This window comes from Ambystoma mexicanum, chromosome 8 (genome assembly GCF_040938575.1).
Source record: "Ambystoma mexicanum isolate Mex_15411 chromosome 8, UKY_AmexF1_1, whole genome shotgun sequence".
Lineage (NCBI taxonomy): Eukaryota > Metazoa > Chordata > Amphibia > Caudata > Ambystomatidae > Ambystoma > Ambystoma mexicanum.
The window spans coordinates 1,215,743,388-1,215,765,279 of NC_090929.1; positions in this window are offsets into that span (position 1 = coordinate 1,215,743,388).

Sequence of the window (21,892 nt, forward strand, 5' to 3'; positions counted from 1 at the left end):
CAATGGGGAACGGCCCCAGGAATCATGGGCAGAAAGTCTGGGTTCCACTTAGAGGCAGATACTTAGATGCTAGCCACACCCTATCCCCTACTTGGTAGTCAGGGGCCTTTTCATGATGCAGGTCCGCATACTTCTTCTGGCGAACTTTAGCTTGGCGCAAATGTTCAATGGCTCTTGTGAAAGCCTGCAAAATGGTCGCATGTAGGGTTTTGATGGCTGGCATTTCCAGAGTCGTAGGAGTGTCCAGTTCCGACGTGCGTGGGTGTCTGCCATACACAGTAAAGAATGGAGTCTGCCCGATACTGCTGTGTAGAGAATTATTATAGGCATATTCAGCGACCCACAGTAAGTCTTTCCAATCCCCTTTGCCTTGATGAAGCATGCAGCACAAATATTATTTGAGCATCTGGTTCGTCCTCTTCGTTTGACCATCCATTTGGGGGTGATGGCTAGTGGATAGTCGAATGCCTATTTGGGCCATCGAGCAACATTTCCTCCAGAAGTTGGATACAAATTGGGTACCGAGATCCGAGATCAAGACTGATGGGACCCATGTAGCCGTACCACGTGTTCAAGCCAGACTGGATGCATTTGGTAGTCCTTTAAATGGAAAGAAATGCGGCATCTTGGAGAACAGGTCTACAATCACTAGGATGGTGTAGATCGGGTAGAGAGGGTAGGTCGGTGATGAAGTCAAGAGACAACGTGTGCCACAGAGCCGGCGGGATGTCCAGTGGTTGCAGAAGCCCAGCTGGTTTTTATTTTGACGATTTATTTTGAGCACAGATACCACAGGAGGTGATTAATTGAATAACATATCTGCACCACATTGGCCACCAGTAGCTTCGTTTCACCTTGGCCAGAGTTTTAGCGATTCCCGGATGGCCTTCCATGAGGGAGTCATGATACTCCGAGATAACCTGTTCTTGAAGCTCTTTTTCGGGCACGAATAGCCGATCCCTGTAGTAAGGTAATTGGTCCTTAACATTATAGTGTTCTCCTCTCGAATTCCATTCATGTAGTTGTTCCTGAGTCATTACTTGTCGGATTTCTTGCAGCAACTCGTCTTGAGTCATGGTGGTTGTAATGCCCAAAAGCCTGTCACCCGGAATGATGGCCACGGGATCAGGAGGTGTATACACCTGCTCGTCGGTGCCTACGCATGAAAGGGCATCAGCTTTGCCATTTCTAACTCCAGGTTGGAACGTGATCACGTAGTCGTACTCCGCGAAGAAAAGGGCCCAGCGTATTTGTCGAGAGGATTGAGCCTTCTCACTCTTCAGGTATTGCAGATTTCAGTGGTCAGTTATCACTGTGATAGTGTGTCTGGCTCCCAACAGATAATGTCGCCAGGCCTTGAAGGCCACTGTTATGATGGCATAATTGAGCTCAGGTGTTGAGAATTTACGTGACCAGAAGGCCACAGGATGTAATTAGCCAGTGTGTGGGTCCCTTTGTGATAGGACGGCACCCATCGCCATGCTGGAAGCGTCTGTCTCCACCACATTTGGAAGGTCTGGGTGAGGATGTCGTAAAACTGGGGCGGTAGTATATTTCACCTTGAGTTCTTGAAAGGCTTTTTCAGCCTCTTCAGTCCCTTGGAATGTCTTGTTGCACTTCATTAACAACGAGGTGATCGGGTGTACTATTTGAGAGAATCCTGGAATGAATCGGCGGTAAACGTTTGCAAAACCTAGCATACTCTGGACTCCTTTGAATGAGCTTGTGGCTGGCCAATTGAGGACGGCATCGACCTTGTGCATATCCATTCGTATTCCTTTTGGAGTGAGGATAAATCCCAAGAACTCTACTTCTGTAACGTGGAATGAACATTTCTCAAGCTTGGCATAGAGATGGTGTTGTCGGAGCTTGGTAAGGACGGACCCTACATGCTTAACATGAACTTGCTCTGAAGCCGAATATACCAGGATGTCATCTATATAGACCAAGGCACAGCTGTCAATCAGCTCCCTCAGAACATCATTCATGAAATATTGGAATGCAGCCAGGGCATTGCACAGGCCAAATGGCATTACTTGATATTCATATAAGCCATATTTGGTACGGAATTCCGTTTTCCATTCGTCCCCTTTTTTAATGCACACAAGATGGTAGGCCCCTCTAAGGTCCAATTTCGTGTAGATTTGGGCATCTTTGACTTGGTCTAGCAATTCCAGGATCAGGGGTAAGGAGTAGCAATTCTTGACGGTAACTTGGTTCAATGCACAGTAGTCGATGCAAGTCCTCAATTCTCCTTCCTTCTTCGGCACGAAGAATAAGGGAGACGCTGCCGAAGACTTTGAGGGACGGATGAAACCGTTTGCCAGATATTGCTTCAGATATGACTTCAAGTGCTGGTTCTCAGGTTCAGTGAGTGCGTAGATACGGCCACAAGGAATTCAGGCACCAGGTAGTAGATCGATCTGGCAATCACAGGGTCTGCGGGGCGGCAAAGTATTCACTGGTTCTTTTTGAAACACATCTTGAAAGTCCTGATATTGAATTGGTAGAGTAGCAACCACACCTAAGACACTTATCGCCCCTTCCTGAACGGATGAGCCGGTATGCTTAGTCTTCCTTCCTTTGGGATAGCAGGTATGTGTGCAGTCATGAGGGAAGACCAACTCTCGGGCACGCCAGTTGATCCGTCCGTTATGTGCGACCAGCCACGACATCCCTAGGATTAATCGGAACTGCAGTGCTTTGATGAGGTCAAAAGTGATTGATTCTCGATGACCATCCTGACATAAGAGGGTAAGATCAGTGGTACATTCGGACACGGGACCAGAGGCAATTTCGGTCCCATCTAAAGTGGTTACAGTCTCTGTGGGGGGCTTTGAGTAGAGTGGGAGCCCCATCTTTGCTACAAGATCCTGGTCCATGTTATTGCCCACGGCCCCGCTACCAATGTAAGCTTCTAACAAATGCATCTTTGATGGCTGTTGATGGGTGATCAGGATCACGGGTAAAGCAACATGGGAGGTCTGTAATTGGATTTCTTCGCTCGACAATTGGACCACTACAATTGCCGGGCTTGGTAGGTTTCCGACTCCTCACTTGGTTTCTCCTTGTGCGTGGCTCTGACGTTTCTTCTTGGTGGTTTTACCAGGCATTCCTTGAGGAAATGGCCTGCCTTTCCGCAGTACAGGCATAATTGCTGTTACCTCTTCTCCCTTTCTGGTTTGGTTAGAGGGGTCTAACTCCTCCTAATTGCATTGGTTCTACAGAACTTTCTGTTCCCTGCTGGGCATGATCTTTGGGGTGCACGAACATGGGGCGTGCATCCAGTTTACTTCGATATGTTCTCCGATCTTGCAACCGATGGTCAAGTTGAACTACCAGATTAATAAACTCAGCACAGTCATTGGGTGGATCCACCACTTGTGCAAGTACATCCTTTAACTCCCCCGCAAGCCCCAGTTGAACAAGGTTGTTCTTTTGTCCTCTGGCAAACTCTGCTTCGACCACAAGCCTATTAAAGGTAACTATGTATGTCAACAGATCTTGGTTTCCTTGATGGAGGGACAAGAGTTCGTTGTCTAAGACCCGTCCATGAGAACAACGGGCAAAGAGCTTTTCCAACTCCTGTTGAAAGCCCCCAAAATCGCGTAACAGCGGATCATCCCGGCTAATGAACGGTACCGACCAGTCTGCTGCACTGCCACTCAAGTAGGACAACACAAAGGCCACACGCGACTGGTCATTGGGAAATGCCCCAGGTCTGCACAAAAAGTGTAGGCGACACTGATTCATAAAGGTTGCGTATCTTCGGGGTTCCCCCGAGAATCGCTCCGGTGGAGCAAGTGGAACTGCCCCAGGAAGGGTGATCTGCACCGGATTGCTCATTTGGGTTGGCATTGATGGGCTAATTCCAGGCAAAGGGGCTTGTCCGGCCTGTGATTGAAGGATTTGCCTACCAAGATCATCAGTTCATTCTTTGGCCACAATTAGTTCTCTCCACAAGTCATTGGTTTCTTGTCGGGCTGAATGTACCTCTCCGCGTAACTGCCCCAACAACGGAGCCAACTGGTTGGTTTCCGAGGTTTCCATACTGGGCGCCGGGGTGGATTATAATGTTTGGGCTTCGCGTTCTGTAACGCTCACCTTGTATCCACAGAGACGCCGTCCAACTGGACTGGATTGCTTCCGATTTGGGTTCACCTCGCCCAGGGACTCGTTCTGCCATGGGTCTATTCTTGTATCTCGATAAGATGCGCTCTCTGTCCTGCTTTTCTGTGCAGGGGTGCGCCGTGGCTGGGCACCTTACTGCCAAGTTACTTCACTAGCGTGGGCCCGGGAGTCCAGTCCTGCTGCAACTCCGCTCTTGACATAAGTCTATAATTCTTAAAGAGTGTGTGTCCGTATTAGTAGTTGCCCTGTTAATCTTCTCCTTTTCTCGTAGGTGCAGAAGGGATGATGGAGACGTTGATCTGACGGAGAGGGCGATGCTTGAGAAGGTGAGTGAAAGCGCAAAGTGCAGCAGTATGAGCGTCTTTGGAATTTGGCTAACCTGTGCTGTTTTTCCCTTGCAGGTCGCCGAGAAGTTCCTGGAAGAAGTGCGATCAGATGGAAGTGGAACGCAGAGTGGAAGATGTCCGGACCGCTGTCGAATACCAGGAGAGTTTTGGTAGGTAAGCGCGAGTCTGAAAGGCGTTGGAATCGGAAGACGAAACCTTACTAAATTGTCCTCTTCTCTCTCCCTCCCTAGGATGTTTCTTGCTGGTGAAGACAGGTTCCAGAGAAGACTCTGGAGCGATCGAGGAACTGGATTGCAGAACAGGTAAGGAGGACTAATGGTGTTCTTCTTCTCTTCCCAGATGCAGGCCTGGAATGCTGCGAGCAGGTCTCGGTGAACGTCACGCTGGGAGTGCAGAACAACGCGAAGCACGTGCTCCAGCTCGGGCGTGGCTTAAATTGCCTACAGGTATCCCAGGTGCCTCCGCTGTGGACCACGACCTAGATGCTAGACTGCATGGTTCAGTTCCGAACTGAACCTTGTGGGGGCAGGAATGTTGGTCCATTCCCCAATGGGAACTCCATCTGCCATATGAGCCTGGCGCCAAAGGTACCAGTACTGGCTCCAGGACAGCCAAGAGGGGAATGATTGGGCCCCTGGGGCCTTGCAGGAACACTGTGGCAAGGCCCAGAGACCCTGAGTACCCAGGCCAGGGGCTATGGCCATGACAGATCCCTGGACGGTGAGCTCGCGGTCTGAGATGGCATCTTGACGAGGGTCCATATATCGAGGTGGGCAGTTTTTGCCGAAATCACCAACCACAAGGGTCCTTTGTTGTCCTTAGTAATCCGATCGGACCTTCCTTAGTTCTTTGATCAGGTGAGTCGTGCCTCGATTCCTAAGTATCCTGATATGTGGTTGTAGTATTGTTCTCGCGAGCATAATCGTTGCTAGGTAACACCAGTAATCTGATATGCCTGGGAAATTGTCTGCCTGTTTCAGGGCGTTATTCCGCAGAGACAGACAATCTTTGGGACTTGGCCGTCCGGCACCACGGAGGGGTCGCCGGCATGTACTATGTACTGTAAGTATGGCATTGGTAGTATAGTATTCAACAATATTTGGCACAAACAAACTAGACATGCTTCTGAATTTCAGTGGCCAATCAATGGTAGCTTTGAGATTTCTCGTATAGAGTATTTAGAATCCATACTGTTAAAGAAAAAGCTAGACCTGCAGCATTCGATGTAATACAAAATTGGAATAAAGAAGCTATGCAGCAGCTTAAAAGTAAAGAGAAACATGCACGTCGACATATGTCGAATGCCGAAAAGGCATTATTATATGATCAACAGAAACAGTCTGATAGACTGAGAGGCTGATAGAAATATGGATAAGGCTTTTGAACTTGGCATACAGAAAATATATCCGTCTAAGATTTCCATGCATCAGATGAACTTATGGATAAACCTTTATGCGAACGTAGGTTTGGTGCCACTGCAGCACCTCCTTATGTACCTATTCCTGTTGCTTTACCTCTTCCTGCTGTCGTTCCTCCTTCTGTAGTAATTCCTGCTCTTCCTACTGTTCCTCCTATTGCTCCTCCACCGCCAGCTATTGCTCCGGTCCCTGTTGTTGTTCCTCCACTTGTACCTCCAGCTTTACCGACTGTTGCGGTTCCAATAGATTTGTCATTTCCACCAGTATTAGTGTCCTCACTGCCTGTTGTACAGGATCTATCTACACTTTCTTTTCCGAGTGGTTCTGCTCCACTTGTAGTTGATAGAGGAGTGAGTGGTGAATCAAAAAATATAACTCGTAATACAGTTTCTAAAGAGAGAAAGAGAGATTTGAATGCATGGGCTAGACAATGTATGGAGAAAGGTAAACAATCTGATGTCTTAGCTACACTCTCTAATCTATAAAGTCTTCCGGAGCAAAATGTCTTTATCGAAGGGATGGGAATACATCTAACTGTAATGTGGAACACATTGAAGGACATAGATATCCCACAAGGGTTGAGGGATCTGAATGTTTTAGCTTTTTCAAGAGAAACTGCATAGAAAGTATATTAGCATGTCGAGAGGGATTTTGAGTTTAGAAGGGAGTTAGAAAGGTTACAGAATGATGAAATAGATGGTGATAGTTTGGATACTTTTTATGTACAGAAATGGTCCTTCCTCTTTGTAAATCGATGAGTGAAGAAACATGAATTTGCGCACGAGATGCACTATCCGCAGACCATGATCTTCTGGTTCGCCCTAACCATGTTCCCTTTCTGCTTATGACAGGACAATGTACCTTGTAGCAACAATAGCTACATAGCCCACCAGGACGGCCTGGCTAAACTAGGGTGCCCCAGACACCACCCCATCTCTTGCCCCACTCCGTTCCTACCCTCCACACCCCCTTTCCCCTCCACTTACCACCACCCTCTCACATCCACATCCATCTTCATCCATGGCCTACCTACCAACAGCCACCACAGTCTCATTGCTAAGTCTAACCAAACCAAAATGACCACCAAACCTCCCACCCGCTTTAAGCCGCCCGGGCCAACCCCCCCCTCCCTTATTCCCAACATCACAGCCCGCAATGAGAGATTAGGCTCCAGGCTCCCCACCACAAATTCTAAACCTAACTCCAGACCTTACACCAAAACTAATACAAAGCACATTGCACCAAACAAGCCCACTCCTCCCCCACTAAAAGGCGCCCTACTCAACGTCAGATCCCTGGCTGCCCACCCCACAGAAATAGCAGACATCATCCTTACCAATGACCTTGACTTCTTAGCCCTAACAGAAACTTGGCTTCATGAGGCGTCCGGACCCTATTTATCGCTAGCCATCCCAGACAAGTACACTATCCTCAGAGCGGACAGACCAAACGCCAGAGGTGGAGGTGTAGCGATCATTTCCAAATCCGCCCTAGGCCTTAGACCAACCGACACAGTCGCATTCACATCCTGCGAGTTACTCACAACCAAACTACAAACCTCCCCCACAACCACGATCACCATCTACCTCATATATAGACCCCCAGACCCCCCTGGGACCTTCGAAGAAGACATCACATCCCTCATCACCGAAATTTCCAAACCAACAGCACAAATCATGATCCTCAGAGACTTCAACCTCGGCTACCAAGACCCAAACGATGCACATGCTGCATCCCTAGCCAATGTCCTAACCGATCATGGTCTCACTCAACTCATTGTACTCCCCACCCACCAAAAAGGCAGAACCCTTGATTGGGTAGCAACCCACAATTGCAACACAACCTGCAAAGACCCCAACCTCTGGCATGGACCGATCACCACATGATCCCCCTTGAGGTTAACACCAATCAGGTACTGCCCAATAAGCACCCCATGGCACCAGCATGCCCCACCAGGAATAAACGCAACATCACTGCTGAAGCCCTACTACCACTGGTCTTACCTACCCTCAATGCTCTCCCAGCTAACGCTGACTTAAACCTGCTGATCGACACCTTCAATGATTCCATGGCCAGAGCAATGGACACCGTTGCCCTCTTGAAAATACGCAAAGTTAAACCCAAAGCTCATCTGAACTCGTGGTACACCCCTGAGCTCAAACTACTCAGGAAAGAGAAAGCTAAGGCTCACCACACCTGGAAGACTAACCCCACTGCGGAAAACAAATACAACTTCACTAACTTATCCTCACTTTACAAAAGCGAGATAATCCGGACCAAAAAAGATACATACAACACCAGGATCACTCAGGCAGGATCCTCCACTAAAGAATTATTCAAAATTCTGAAGGAAGTAGAAAACCCTATTTCACCTCCTGAAACCTGCCTCAAAGACAAATCCTGGTGCACCAACATCCAGAACGCCCTCAACAATAAAATTTTAGGACTCCAAACTAAAATCGAAGACAAACGGCAACAACTCTTCAACAATAATGTCACCAACCTTAGCCTACCCACACCTAACAACACTAGCGCAGGCTTTTCGTTCAAAAAAGTCACCATCCCGGAAGTTCAAAAAATCATCACCTCCCTGAAACCCTCTAACTGTAAAGGAGACAGCTGCCCGGCTCAGATCATAAAAGATGCAGCCAGAGAGCTCTCCCCCTTCATCACCAAACTCATCAACCTATCCTTCACCAATAGCTCTATCCCCAGCAACTTAAAACAATCATGGGTTCTCCCTCTCCTGAAAAAACAATCCCTCGACCCGGCCACACCCACAAACAACAGGCCCATCACCACAGTCCCCTTCCTACTGAAAATCCTGGACAGAGTCGCCTACATCCAAATTCAGGAATACCTAGAATCCAACCAACTGCTATGAATACGTCAATCTGGCTTCAGACCTCAACACGACACTGAAACCGCCCTTGTTGATCTCAAAAGCCAGATTGATGAAATTAAAGACAAAGGCAATGCCGCAATCCTACTCCTCCTAGACCTCTCAGCGGCCTTTGACCTGGTCAGCCATGAAGTCCTCTGTAATCACCTTGCCACAGCAGCCCACTTCTCCTCCCCTGCCATCACATGGATACAATCCTTCCTGGCAAACAGAACCATACAAGTCTTTTCCACTACAGCTGCAGCAGACCCCATCCCCATCACATGCGGGGTCCCACAAGGTTCCTGTGTATCCCCCACTTTGTACAACATATTTACAAAGCCTCTATTTGACCAACTGGACCATCTGGGTGTCACCTACACAAACTACGCAGATGACACCCAGATACTCCTCACTATTTCTGGTAATTACCAAGAAGACTCCGCCCGGATCAACAAAATATTCTCCATCATTCAGGCATGGATGGCCTCCCATGGTCTCTGCCTGAATGATGAGAAGACAGGGCTCCTAATCGTCGGCTCCCCCAACACTCTAACTAAACTTGACCCTAGCTATAATAACATCACCATCGATGGTAATTCCATTCCCATAGCCAAAAGCGTAAAAACCCTTGGTTTCTATCTAGATGCCAACACCAACCTTAGCAAACACACCAATATGACCGCCTCAGCCGCTGCCTATACCGGCAAGTTCATTAGGGCCAGCAGACCCTTCCTATCACCCAACAGCTGCCTCACCCTTGCCAGGGCCCTAATACAATCCAAACTGGATTACTGTAACAGCCTGTACCTAGGTGCTAATCAATCCGTACTCAACAAATTGCAGGTAATACAAAATAACGCCTTGCGCGCAGCCCTCAACATTCCCAGACAAGAGCATATCTCTGCTGCTAGGAAAGCCTGCAAATGGCTATCCGTACGCCAAAAAATTGATCTAAAAACCATCTGCCTCACGTACAAAGCCCTCAATCACCTAGCACCACCTTATCTAGCTAACAAACTCACCCTGAAACCTGCCACCAGATTCACCAGATCCTCCAACACTCTTTGCCTATTAGTGCCCAGGTTCCACCTAAAAAGAGCTGGAGGGGTAAGCTTCACAGTGCTTGCCCCCCAACTCTGGAACTCCCTACCGCTTAACATCAAAACTGTCGAATCCTTCCAGATCTTTAGGAAGCAGGTCATCAGCTGGCTGCTAAACAAAGAATAACACCACTAACTCTAGACCCGTGCGGTAACTGGCTTAGACACTGTATTTATTCTGAAAATTGTATATTGTACGTACTGCATATGTTCTGTTTATTGACCACTGTATATATATGTATATATTATAAACTTGTACGAAGTATGCAACACAAAGATACGTCTCAACGCTGTAACCAAATTCTTAAGCGCCCTTCTACCTCTGGGTTTGGAGTGCCATACAAATAAAGTAAACGAACAAAACAAACAAACTTAGATGGATTTCAAACATGTCGATATCTCCTGTAGAAGTATATGACACGTATAGTCAGTATACTCCAGAAATGCAGAGAAAAGAGATACAGGTAATGGTAGAATACCTGCAGGATGAATGTATAAAGAAAAAGATTTGTTGTCCTGCAGAATTATTGAATATCTATAATAGAGCTTTTTCATCTTACACTACTTCCACCGCTCTAGTGCTCGATTTAGCTCTGTTGCTTAGTAAGCATTCGGAGTTGCCTGTTTCTCAGTTGCCTATGAGAGAGGTTCCTCCGACATTTGTTCCTAATGTTGAGGTTCCGGCTAATGCCACAACGGGTTCAGCAGCCATTGATATTGAAGCACATTATGTATCACAGTTTGTTCAGGTTCCATTCTCAAGACAGGAAGGTAATACTATTAGACAGTCCATTTCAGACATTAGGAAAAATCCGACAGGGTTTTACAAGGAAATTGAATCTGTCTTACAATCGTCGGTTTTCACTTTGGGTGATATAGATTTGTTGTTTCCTGTGCTCAAAACCTGCTGATTTATGGAAACAGATTAAGAATGTAGATGATGCAGCAGGGTAAGGCGACACATGGGATAGTTTGGTTAGACAAGATAGAGAAAGGAAGGCTGGCGAAAGACCGCCACAGTTGAAACTGACTTTGCCTGATAGAATAGTGACAAAATTGAAAACCTTATTTCCTGAGACAAGGATTGTTTGGAACAAACTCACTGCTTGTACCCAAGGAAAATCTGAAGGTGCTAGCAAATTCTTTAATCGGTTCGAACAAGTATTCTCAGATTTGAGTGGACAGGATTTAAGCACTGAGTCCGGAAAACGATTATTTGTGGACAAATTTGTGCATGGATTGTTGCCTGATATTCAGTCACAAATTATGACTTCCGAGAGTGCTTGGCAAGCTAAATCACAGTCCAAAGTATTGCATATGGCTCAGTATTATGAGAATAGAGTCAATAATGAGAATGAAAGGATTGAAAAGAAAAAAGGAGATCTGAAAACTAAGGTATTGTTGCACCAGATAGTTAAGAGAGCCTAGAGGGGGTAGTACACAGTTTCGAGGACAGTATGTTCCACAAGGTAATATACCGTTGGGTCCTGTACAAGTGAACCAATGTGCTTATTGCAGACAAGACGGTCATTGGCGAGCACAATGCCCGATCCTCCAGCAGAGGTCGAATAACACATATGGTGTCATGGGTAGACTAACCAGAGGCCGCCCTGGGTTAGGGGGTCCTGGTAGAAGCCAGTTTGCTAAAAATTCCCAGTCTTTTTCGCAAGATAATCAGCAACTTAATATAGATAGGAGAAATATTTTTGATAATCCTTCTACTGCCTATCTTTCTGAGGATCTTCCCTTTGGCGATATATTGTTCCGTTAGGATAGCCCGAAGCAGGGTCTGGAACCAACGCCTATTCCCGTTAATCAGAAAGGTCCCTATGTTGAAATGATCGTGGAGAATAGGAAGTATCTATTTTTGATAGACACAGGAGCACAGAAGTGTTCCATTGATCATTCACGGGTTCCAGACATTCCACTGTCAGGGCAGACTAATGTTTCTGTAGGGTTTTCTGATACGCCAGTGGTTAGTCTTTGCCGGTACCGATTTCACTGGGTCCATTTACTGATCACTGTCCATTTCTTTTGACAACAAACTGTGGAGAGAATTTGTTGGGGTTGAATCTGTTGAAAGAATTAAATGCGGTAATTCATTGTTCTTCAGATGGAGTGTGTTTGACGATTTCACCACAGCAATTTTCTGCCTCAAAATGTTTGACTAGACCTTTGCTGCCGGAATTTAGTGAAGTTCCGGAGTGTGTGTGGGTGCTTGATGACAATGATGTTGGTATTTTACAGATTGAGCCTGTTAAAATAATTTTGAAACCAGGAGTAAAGTGGCCACGTATTCCACAATATAAGATTTCAGTTGATGGTGAGTGAAGTGTATAGTTTCTGATTTTGTACATCGTGGGGTAATTGAAGAAATTGCAGGAAGTTTGTGCAATAGTCCAATTCTACCTGTGTATAAGAAAGGGGATAATGCAATTCCTTTCCGTTTCATTATCGATTTATGCGCTATCATTAAGATTGTTGCTCCACAATTCCCAATTGTGCCTGATGTAATGACGATATTAACGATGATTCCAGCGTCTGCAACTCATTTAAGTGTCGTGGATCTTAAGAATGCCTTCTTTAGTATTCCTATACACGAGGATAGTAGATACTTGTTCGCGTTCACCCTAGGGGGACGCTCGTTTACATTCACCCATGCACCACAAGGGTACACGGAGAGTCCGAGCATTTACAGTTGGGCTTTGAAAGAGCAGCTCGACACACTTGAGTTGCCTACTACTTGTACATTGCTGCAATATGTCGATGATCGTCTTTTAGCTGCAGACTCAGAAAGTGCTTGTAAGGAAGGCACTGTGTTATTGCTTATTCACCTAGCAAAACATGGACATAAAGCTTCACTGAAAAAGTTTTAATATTGTCAACAGGAGGTCGCCTATTTAGGCTATCTCCTGTCAAAGGAGGGAAGAAGATTGACACCTGAAAGAATTAAAATCATTTCTGGCATGTCTGTTCCAAATACACAGAAGGAAGTCAGAGCCTTGATAGGAATGGCTTCTTACTGTAGACAGTGGATCCCAAATTTTTCACTAGTGATCAAACCAATGTTGCCATTGACAAAGAAGGGCATTTCTTTGCCACTACCGTGGAACTTGAACACCAGAAAGCTTTTGATCTGCTCAAGACTGCACTGTGTTCAGCACCAGTTTTGGCCACACCAAATTATGAAAAGGCCTTCGAGTTGTATGTGCATGAACGTGATGGATGTGCTTAGGCTGTGTTAACGCAGGAACATGGGGGGAAGAATAGGCTGTGCGGTTATTTTTCCTCCACCCTTGATCCTGTTGCATGCAATTTGCCGAGATGTCTGAGAGCTGTCACTGCTGCTGCTGCGTCTGTAAAACAGAGCGAGGGTATGGTCCTAGGCCATGCTTTAACCTTGTTGGTACCTCACTCTGTAGATGTTCTATTAAACAGAACGCAAACACAACACCTTACTTCCACACGATTAACGAGATATGAATTGATCTTGTTTGCACCGCATATCCAAATTAAAAGGTTGTTCATATTAAATCTGTCTGAATTGTTACCTCTTCCGCAAGATATTGCTTGCAGTGACGAAATGTCACATGACTGCCTTTATACCACAGAACAAGAAACTAAAGGCAGGATTGATTTGAAAGATACCCCTCTGAATGATCCACAAGTGGAGCTGTTTGTTTTGCGATGGCTCCTGCTTCAAACTTCCGGATGGTACATCCACTGTTGCTTATGCCATCACTACACTAAGCACGATTGTGGAAACCAAGAGAATTTCGCATAACTCCACGCAGGGCAGAGAGATTATCGCACTGACTAGAGCTTGTGAACTTTCCAAAGGGTTTAGAGTGAATATATTTACTGACAGCCAGTATGCTTTTGGGGTGGCTCACAACTTCGGTAGCCTATGGGCAGAAAGAGGTTTTTTGACCTCACATGGAACGAAAATCCAATATGGCACCTTGATAGATCAGCTACTCTCAGCACTTGTGCTCCCCACTCAATTAGCAATTATTAAGTGCACGGACCATCAGAAAATCATATATGATATAGGAAAAGGGAACGCTTTTGCTGATCAGATAGCTAAACAGACTGCTACTGACCTCTACTCAGATATGTACACTATAAGGGAAGCGCAAACATTTGTTCTATAGATGAAGGGATTGATTCCATAAGAAATATTCAAGCAGATGCCACTCTAGAAGAAACCAAGCAATGGGCTGAGTGCTTGGCGAGGTTGGATGAAGAAGGGTGTTGGGTGGATAATTCAAAGGGAAAATGGATGTTGCCTGATGCGTATGCTACCATGATGATTTCAATGGCCCATGGTCCCACTCATGTATGTGCTAAGAAGATCTGCAAAATGTTAGAATTGGTCTGGGTAAATGTTAACATCCCGAAAACTGCTGAGCGTTTTGTCCAGAGTTGTATGGTCTGTCTACAGCATGGAAGGGTACATCGACACGGAGGGCTAGTTTTGGTCCACCTTCTGTCCCGTTTGAGGTAATTCTCTTTGATGTCATTGATATGGAGTGTTGCAACAACTTTAAGTATGTTCTGATAGTCATTTGTGCTTTTAGTAAATGGGTTGAAGCCTTCCCCGTGAAAGATGCCATAGCAATGACAACAGCGAAAACCATGCTTAAGGAATATTTTCCTAGGTTTGGTTTGCTGAGGGTCATCTGGTCGGATGATGGTCCACATTTTATCGCTGCTGTCATTCTGCAAGTATGCGCGGGATTACAGATCGATAAACGGTTCCATTCAGCTATACATGCTCAAAGTGCTGGACTTGTCGAACTTCACAATGGTATTTTGAAAACAAAATTGCAAAGGTTTGTGCCGGCACCAATCTGAAATGGCCGGACGCCTTACCTATAGCACTATTGTCCATGCGAAATACCCCACAGACTAGAACTGGACTCTCCCCCTATGAAATTATAATGGGGAGGCCAGCCAACATCTGGAACCTCCACAAGCCTAAGTATCTGAAGGATGTAGAGCATTTACTTCTTTCCGAATTCTGTGATCGGTTAACTAAAAATCTGTATTTGATTTATCAACTGGTGCAAGAAGCCCTCCCAGTTAAATACGAGGGGCCAGGTCACAGAATTCGACCTGGTGACTGGGTGCTCACGAAGTCATTTGAAAGAGCATCCAGTTTCGCACCGCGCTGGAGGGGGCCAGGTCCTATTGGCCACACAGAGTGCCATACGAGTAGCTGGGAAACAACACTGGATCCACGCTGCGCATATCAAGAGGATACCTTTCCCTTTGCCACATGACGAAGAAGATAAGAAGAAAGATACTTGCTCTGTTCCCAACGATCAATCAGTCTTGAACAGCAACAAGGGTGTTTTGGAGGCACTTCCTGAGGAGACTGCTGCTTTGTCTCTGAACTCTTCTCCGGATCCTTCTGCACCCGTGCACAATTCTGTTGTTATTTTATCACTTCCATCAGGAAGCAACGATACACTGTTCGCAGATCACACAGTACCAGGTGTCACAAGGTCACAAGGTAAAATCTGCTACAGGAAACGACTGTTGAGCTTGTCCTTTGCCACTTTTGCACTGAAGTATAAGCAAGTGGCTGAGGACTGGGAAAGACTATCTTCAATCAAGAAATCACGTAATCAGGAGATCACCAGCAAACGGACTACAGAGTTTTTTGCAGAAACTTATCGGGAAAGAGCTTTTTGGAACAATGCCTGCCGTTATCCCTACTCGTGCGGAGCAACTGACCAATTGTGTTGCAACAATGACATTGGACAATGAAATACATGGTCCTTGAGGACGTATTGTTTTCTCGTAATTACGTTAACCAGTCTTACAGTATTGATTGCTTTTGGGTTTTGGTATATAGAGGGAGTGCGTCCACTTGAAACATTTTTGCCTACTGAGAATGTTCCCACTATGTCTACATCTTTCGTGCACTTGCACACTCTATCTCCTAGGGACTCCCAACACAGACAGAGCTATCACAACAATATACTTTTGCTAATAATGAATGCAACTCATGCGATTCTGAATAGAACAAATTGTTGGATCTGTTTGCATTTTCCTCAGCATGGGGAAAAAGGGTTGGGCTGGTATATTCATCCTTTGCCATTAACTACTGCATGTTATACCTCTCTAAGGGCATTATTCTTTGGCTGTTGGAATGACAGCATCTCAGGGAACTTGTTATTTGGGTATCATGCTACCCAGGGTATATGTAGCTAGTACCACTGAGATCTCTAGGGCTCGTCCAAGATGGGACAAGAACTGTGATACTCCTTCACAAGTCTTGGTTGATGTAGCAAAATCCTTTGTACCATTCTGGGGACAGATCATGAATTCCGAGGATATTAGGAGACTGGCAAGAGTATTGGAGAGAACTATCAACCGGACCACTACATTCTCTACAATATGACTCTAGAACAAAAAGCAATTAGATTAGTGGCTCTTCAGAACCGGATGGTGTTAGACGTCACCCTGGCTGAGTGTGGTGGAGTATGCAAATTGGTGGGGTCCGCTTGCTGCGTTTTTGTACCTGACTCCTCCCCGACCATATTTAAGGCAATACAAAATCTGCACATCCTAAGTTCAGAAGTGCATGTTCCCAAGGGAAACTGGGATCTTAGTACTTGGTTTTAGGACTTCTTGCGATCTTGGGGATGGAAGCTTCTCTCAGTCTTAATGGTAATCCGTGGCATTTTGTTGTTCTGTTGTTGTTGCATACAATGTCTTCCTGCCATATGTTCAATGTTAGGGGGTTGTGCGCGAACTATTGGAACATTAGGACGATAGTGCACACACCTGAAAAGGTGACCAATGTATTCGTAATGAAGGATATTACTGTCAAAGATCTAATGGCGATTGACATATCTGATGAATGTGATTCAGGATGTACAGACATTGAGACGTGGAGTTACGAGTAAAACGATTATTTGTAGTAAAGCTCTTGGCTTAGGACAAGAGGAGGGTTTGTTAAACGGTAATTGTATAGTGCCTCCTTTATATTTATATTGGCCTAAGCCTAGTCGCTCTACGAGGTAAAGCGCGTTGCAAAATTCTGATTTTGGGTTGACTTAGCTGCCATTTTGAGATTCATCTGCCATTTTGATTTCTATTTGTGTGTTCTCTGTTCTAAAATGGTGGACTATGTTTACAACTTGCAACCAAGTTTCCTGACCTTTGAGTCCTGTTGATGTTTAGACTGTCCAAGAGCCGACTGTTTAGACTAGGTAACGAGGCCTTGCACCACAGACGAACTGTTTTCTGCGCTCACAAGACTCATCCTTGAATACACATTGGGGACAATGTAGAACAAACCTCAAGCGTAGACACAGGCCGAACTGCATTGTGCAGAAATGTAGAACAAGGCTTACTGCAGGATTTGAGAACATACATCGCCATTATGCCTCCATGGAAATGCAAACCTATGTAATCTTTTTAATAATATTGTATAATCTGTATGTGAACTAGGCACAAACTCTAGACCACGAATTATTAACGTGAAGAGGGGCTGGACAATATTACTCAAAATTGTATAAAAGTACAAACGTTTAGACGTCCAGCACTCTCTCCCCTCTCCCTGTTGGGCTGGTACACATTGCGGGGTGTTGGGAGCCAGATAGCTATCTGTGTTTCTTTGTAAATTGTACAGCCTCGATATTTCCTTGTTTTTTCAGTCTACGAACATCTGACTTCATAGCGGACCTTCCGGACAGTGCCACATGACCATACACTGGCGCGCGGCATGATGATGATCCGAGAACCCGTCCGCACCTCACGATAAGATCTCTGCTTCGCAGACAGTTCACTGAAATGGAAAATTGTTTACATGAGTACATTCTTTAGTGAAGTATGTAGTTCATAATACATCTCGCAATCACCCCTCACACTTTTTTGCCAACATGATCCTCACAACCCCTTGTAGGGACTGTTCATGAAAAATAACTGCACATGTGATGTCATCAGTGATGTTATCAATGATATTTGTGATGTCATCTTTAATGTCATGGATGTTAGTCCTTGCAGTGCACAGTGGTAGTGTGAGTTATGTTTGATTAGCTTACCATAACTCGCAAATTTCTGGGGGGTTTCGGTTTTACCTGTAACCATAACTTCCCTGTAACAATGTTTTTTCATTGAATTGCATCGGTTTTTACTAGTGCAACTTAACTATAATGCCCCTTTAACAACGTTTTTGTTAGTGAATTTCATAGGTTTTAAGTAGGGCACTGTAACCAGAACGTTGCTTTAGCATAGCGTTTTCTGTAAAAATGATATCTGTGTGGTACTGCTACGGAATGGTAACGTCCTGTTAACAACGGTTTGTCACTGATTCCTTGGCTGTCCTCATAATGAACGTGTGGAAAAGCCACATTCTCTGGTGTATGTATCCATTTGTGCGACCCCTTCCTTTTCCTAATAGTGTCGGTATAGCTTAGCAATTACAGATATAAATGGTAGGTGTTGGTGAGTGTTTGAGTGCTTTCTCTTTTTGTGTTCACATTGCATGGTGAGTCTGTGCTGCACAGTACTGTCCGAGATGACTGCAGGGGAGCAATATGGACGTTTCCTAGGGAGACTGCACCTGGCCGGCATATGTGCAATCACACTGCAAGTCTCCGTAGGACTCCATTTGTGGGTGCATGTCCGCATCTTCTAATACACTTTTAAATAATTGTGGGAGTGCACGTGTATCCGTTGCACAGCTATACCTATGCGTAAGGCATCCTCTGTGTGCTGGTAACACCACCCCTGTCACCAGCCCTACGGATTCATATGGTAGGCTAGCACATTTCAAGTACTCCTGCCGACTACATTGGTGGCTCTGCAAACCTAAGAATGTATGGCTGCAGAAAGCCTGGCTGTATGTGGCCCACTGGTAAACAAGCAAAAGCAACCTGCAGTGTAATGTGGGCGTGTTAAATGTTGCATTCATTTGATTGATGTGCTGCTTGCCTTTCCATGACCCATGAAACAGACACAACGTCTCTGCACTGAGCACTGTGATGGTAAGTGTCAAGAGGTCACCTGCGGGTCGTACAGTTGAAGAATACATGTAACTGGAGGTGGGACTGTTTGTAGTGAGTCTGCAAAATGGCAAAGCTGGTGCAGCTTTGTCACGCACATACTAGTGCATGTAAAAGCAAGTAAGCAAACAGCAGAATGTTCAGAGCGCAAACAGTGTTAGTGGTGGTTAGAAAAGTACTGTAGCTGCATGGGTCGCACTGAATAATGGTCTTCCTGCTCCACGTAATGAAGCTGTGTTTCGCGTTGTTGTAAACATTCTTGTATTCCAGAATGTGTACATCTCCTTGAATCCTACTCCTAAGGTTAATTGCGTAGCATGAAGTGTTTGTACTGCATGTGATGACAACTGAAATGGAAGCACGAGGGACCAGTGGGCAGTCTACCGCCCTTTCTACAATGAAGTTGGGTAATTGCATGTACAGCATTTTCCACATCTGCTGTGGCCAACAACAGGGGCCCTCCTGCAGGGCAGAGGAGTTCTAAAACATCCTTGCAGACCATATGCCGTGCCACAGACCCTTACCCGGCAAAGGGCATTGGATTGCAACGCGCTACTCTACAGAGGGAAGCTACGTGGAAGTGCGTGGGAAGGGTCCGTCCAGGAGCATGACAATGACTGTCGCCTATGTAGGTGAGGGTCATCCAATAATTCTGTCTCTGTGTACGTCCCCTATGGTATCCATGCCAGTGCTGCCCCTTTCGTGTTGTTCCTTCTGTGGCGTGTGTTAGAAGCCCAAAATAAACGGAAATGAACTTGGAAAGGAAAAAGGGAAATAAAGAAAGCACCTTTCAGAGATGAACAATGGAATTGCCAATGAACGGATGCAGGGTAGGAGGCGTGGCACTGTGCAAAACACTGTAGTTGAATCTGTTGGAAAGGGGTTTGCTGCAGAAAGAGATTTCTTTACATGTTGCAGAGCGTTTTGAAGAGTTTCAGTGTGCAACACTTACTACAAAAATTCTTCCACTACTTTCAGGAAGGGCACCAAGGCAATTTGGATGGGGTGTGCAGAAATCGGGATGGGAGGCATAGTAAGATGAACGTTATTGCTGGGGAAAACTGTTTGTGCTGTGAAACACCATATTCCTATGTGTGAACTACACCATTGGCACATGTCGTAGAAAGGCACAAATACATTTCTTCGCAATGTACCACGCTTTCTCCATTTGCGGACCAAATGAAAAATGATGCAGCCACATCGGTGTCTGCACAATGCGATAGAAAGTTATGCAGGAGAAACAGACGCATGGCCTCAGCAAGTGCCTCCTTCATCGCAAACAGCACTGAAACTCACGTAACATGCTGTGCAATTTTTCCTCCACAATGAATAACAATAATGTCGGCATGATTGCACGTCACCAAAGTGTCACACAGACAAACCAAAATCAGTCACTTCATTGCAGGTACTCCATAGCATTAGACATCCACATGATAGATTCCAAAATGAGCAGCCATTGCACAGTGTTTTACATTCACTTTCAATCTATGTATTTCAAACTCCCTCAAAACCTGCACGCTGTGGCTCGTGAAACACACAGCCATAACCACACCCTTTGCATCGCCATCGACAATTACACTGTGTACCAGTCTGTGCATACAAACCACACCCACACACCTTATTGACTAATCCCGTAGCCTCTTCAGGCCCATTTCTATGGCCATCATCTGCAAAAGGGGTGTATTTAACACGTACCACCTTGCAACTATCGCTATATTCACAGACATTTCATGCTGTATGCATGCGGGAGTGGGGGAATAACTTTCAACCAGGTTAGGGGACGTTGTTAGTTGTGTCGGCTCTGAAAAGAGCCTTTTCTTGTCTTTTTTTAAAAGGTTCTTGCATAGAAACAGCTTTTTTTACGGTTTTTATAAGTTTCCTCACATTCTTGCAATAGGGTCTTCAGTGCAGCCTGTAGATTTTGAAACAAAATGTCATTGCCACTGGTCGACAAAGACATGCCATTTCCTTCGAAAGGGTGTTTATATCGAGAACAAATGTTGTCATTCTCACAGGAGAACATCCCAGCAGCACTCAAGAAGTCACACATGCTTCTGTTGATGAGACCCCTTCCGACCTCTGGCTGGCTACAGGAATCAATGGAATAGTCCCACACTATTCTCGGTGGTATACATGAGAAAAGCACCTTGGCAGTGGGAAAAATGCACTGCACTGCTTTCATCATCTTATTCAGTTGACGGTACACACGGGAACACGCATGGAACCCAAAAAGAAGGCTGTAAAGTGCACGACCACAACATGTACAGTTGCGGAAGTGGTCATGCGTCGACATTCTACAAGCACTCCGCCGAAACAGCACGTTTTGACATTGCACCACAAAGCCTCCACTCCCTCCAAACCGGAATTGCCACAAAAGCCTTCTTGGAGGGCATACACAAACAAATCTTCCACAAAGGCACCCATGACAAAAACTGTGCGTCTTGCCATATTTGCCAGCCGCACTTCACAAAGTAATGGAAAAAATTATTGCCACCCTTTCCTGTGGCGCACACCCTGAGCTCCTGATTGGACATTCCCCACAATCCCATTTCCATTGGACACCATGGTGAGAAACGCAGAATGTGGCACATGCCTTTCCCCAAGTACTGTGAGGGCCGCGCCCCAGTGAAGCAGGAGTCCTTCTCCTTATTGGTGCTCTTGCATGTGACGCACTCCCTCCAAACCGAAATTGCCGCAAAAGCCTTCTTGGAGGTCATACACAAACGAATCTTCCACAAAGGCATCACACATGACAAAAACTGTGCCTCTTGCCATGTTTGCCAGTCGCACTACACAAAGTAATAGAAAAAATGATTGCCACCCTTTCCTGTGACGCACACCCTGAGCACCTGATTGGTCAAAGGCCATAGTCCCATTTCCATTGGCCAGCACGGTGATAATCGCAGAATGTGGCACATGCCTTTCCCCAAGTACCGCGAGGGCCATGCCCCAGTAAAGCAGGAGGAGTCCTTCTTCCTATTGGTGCTCT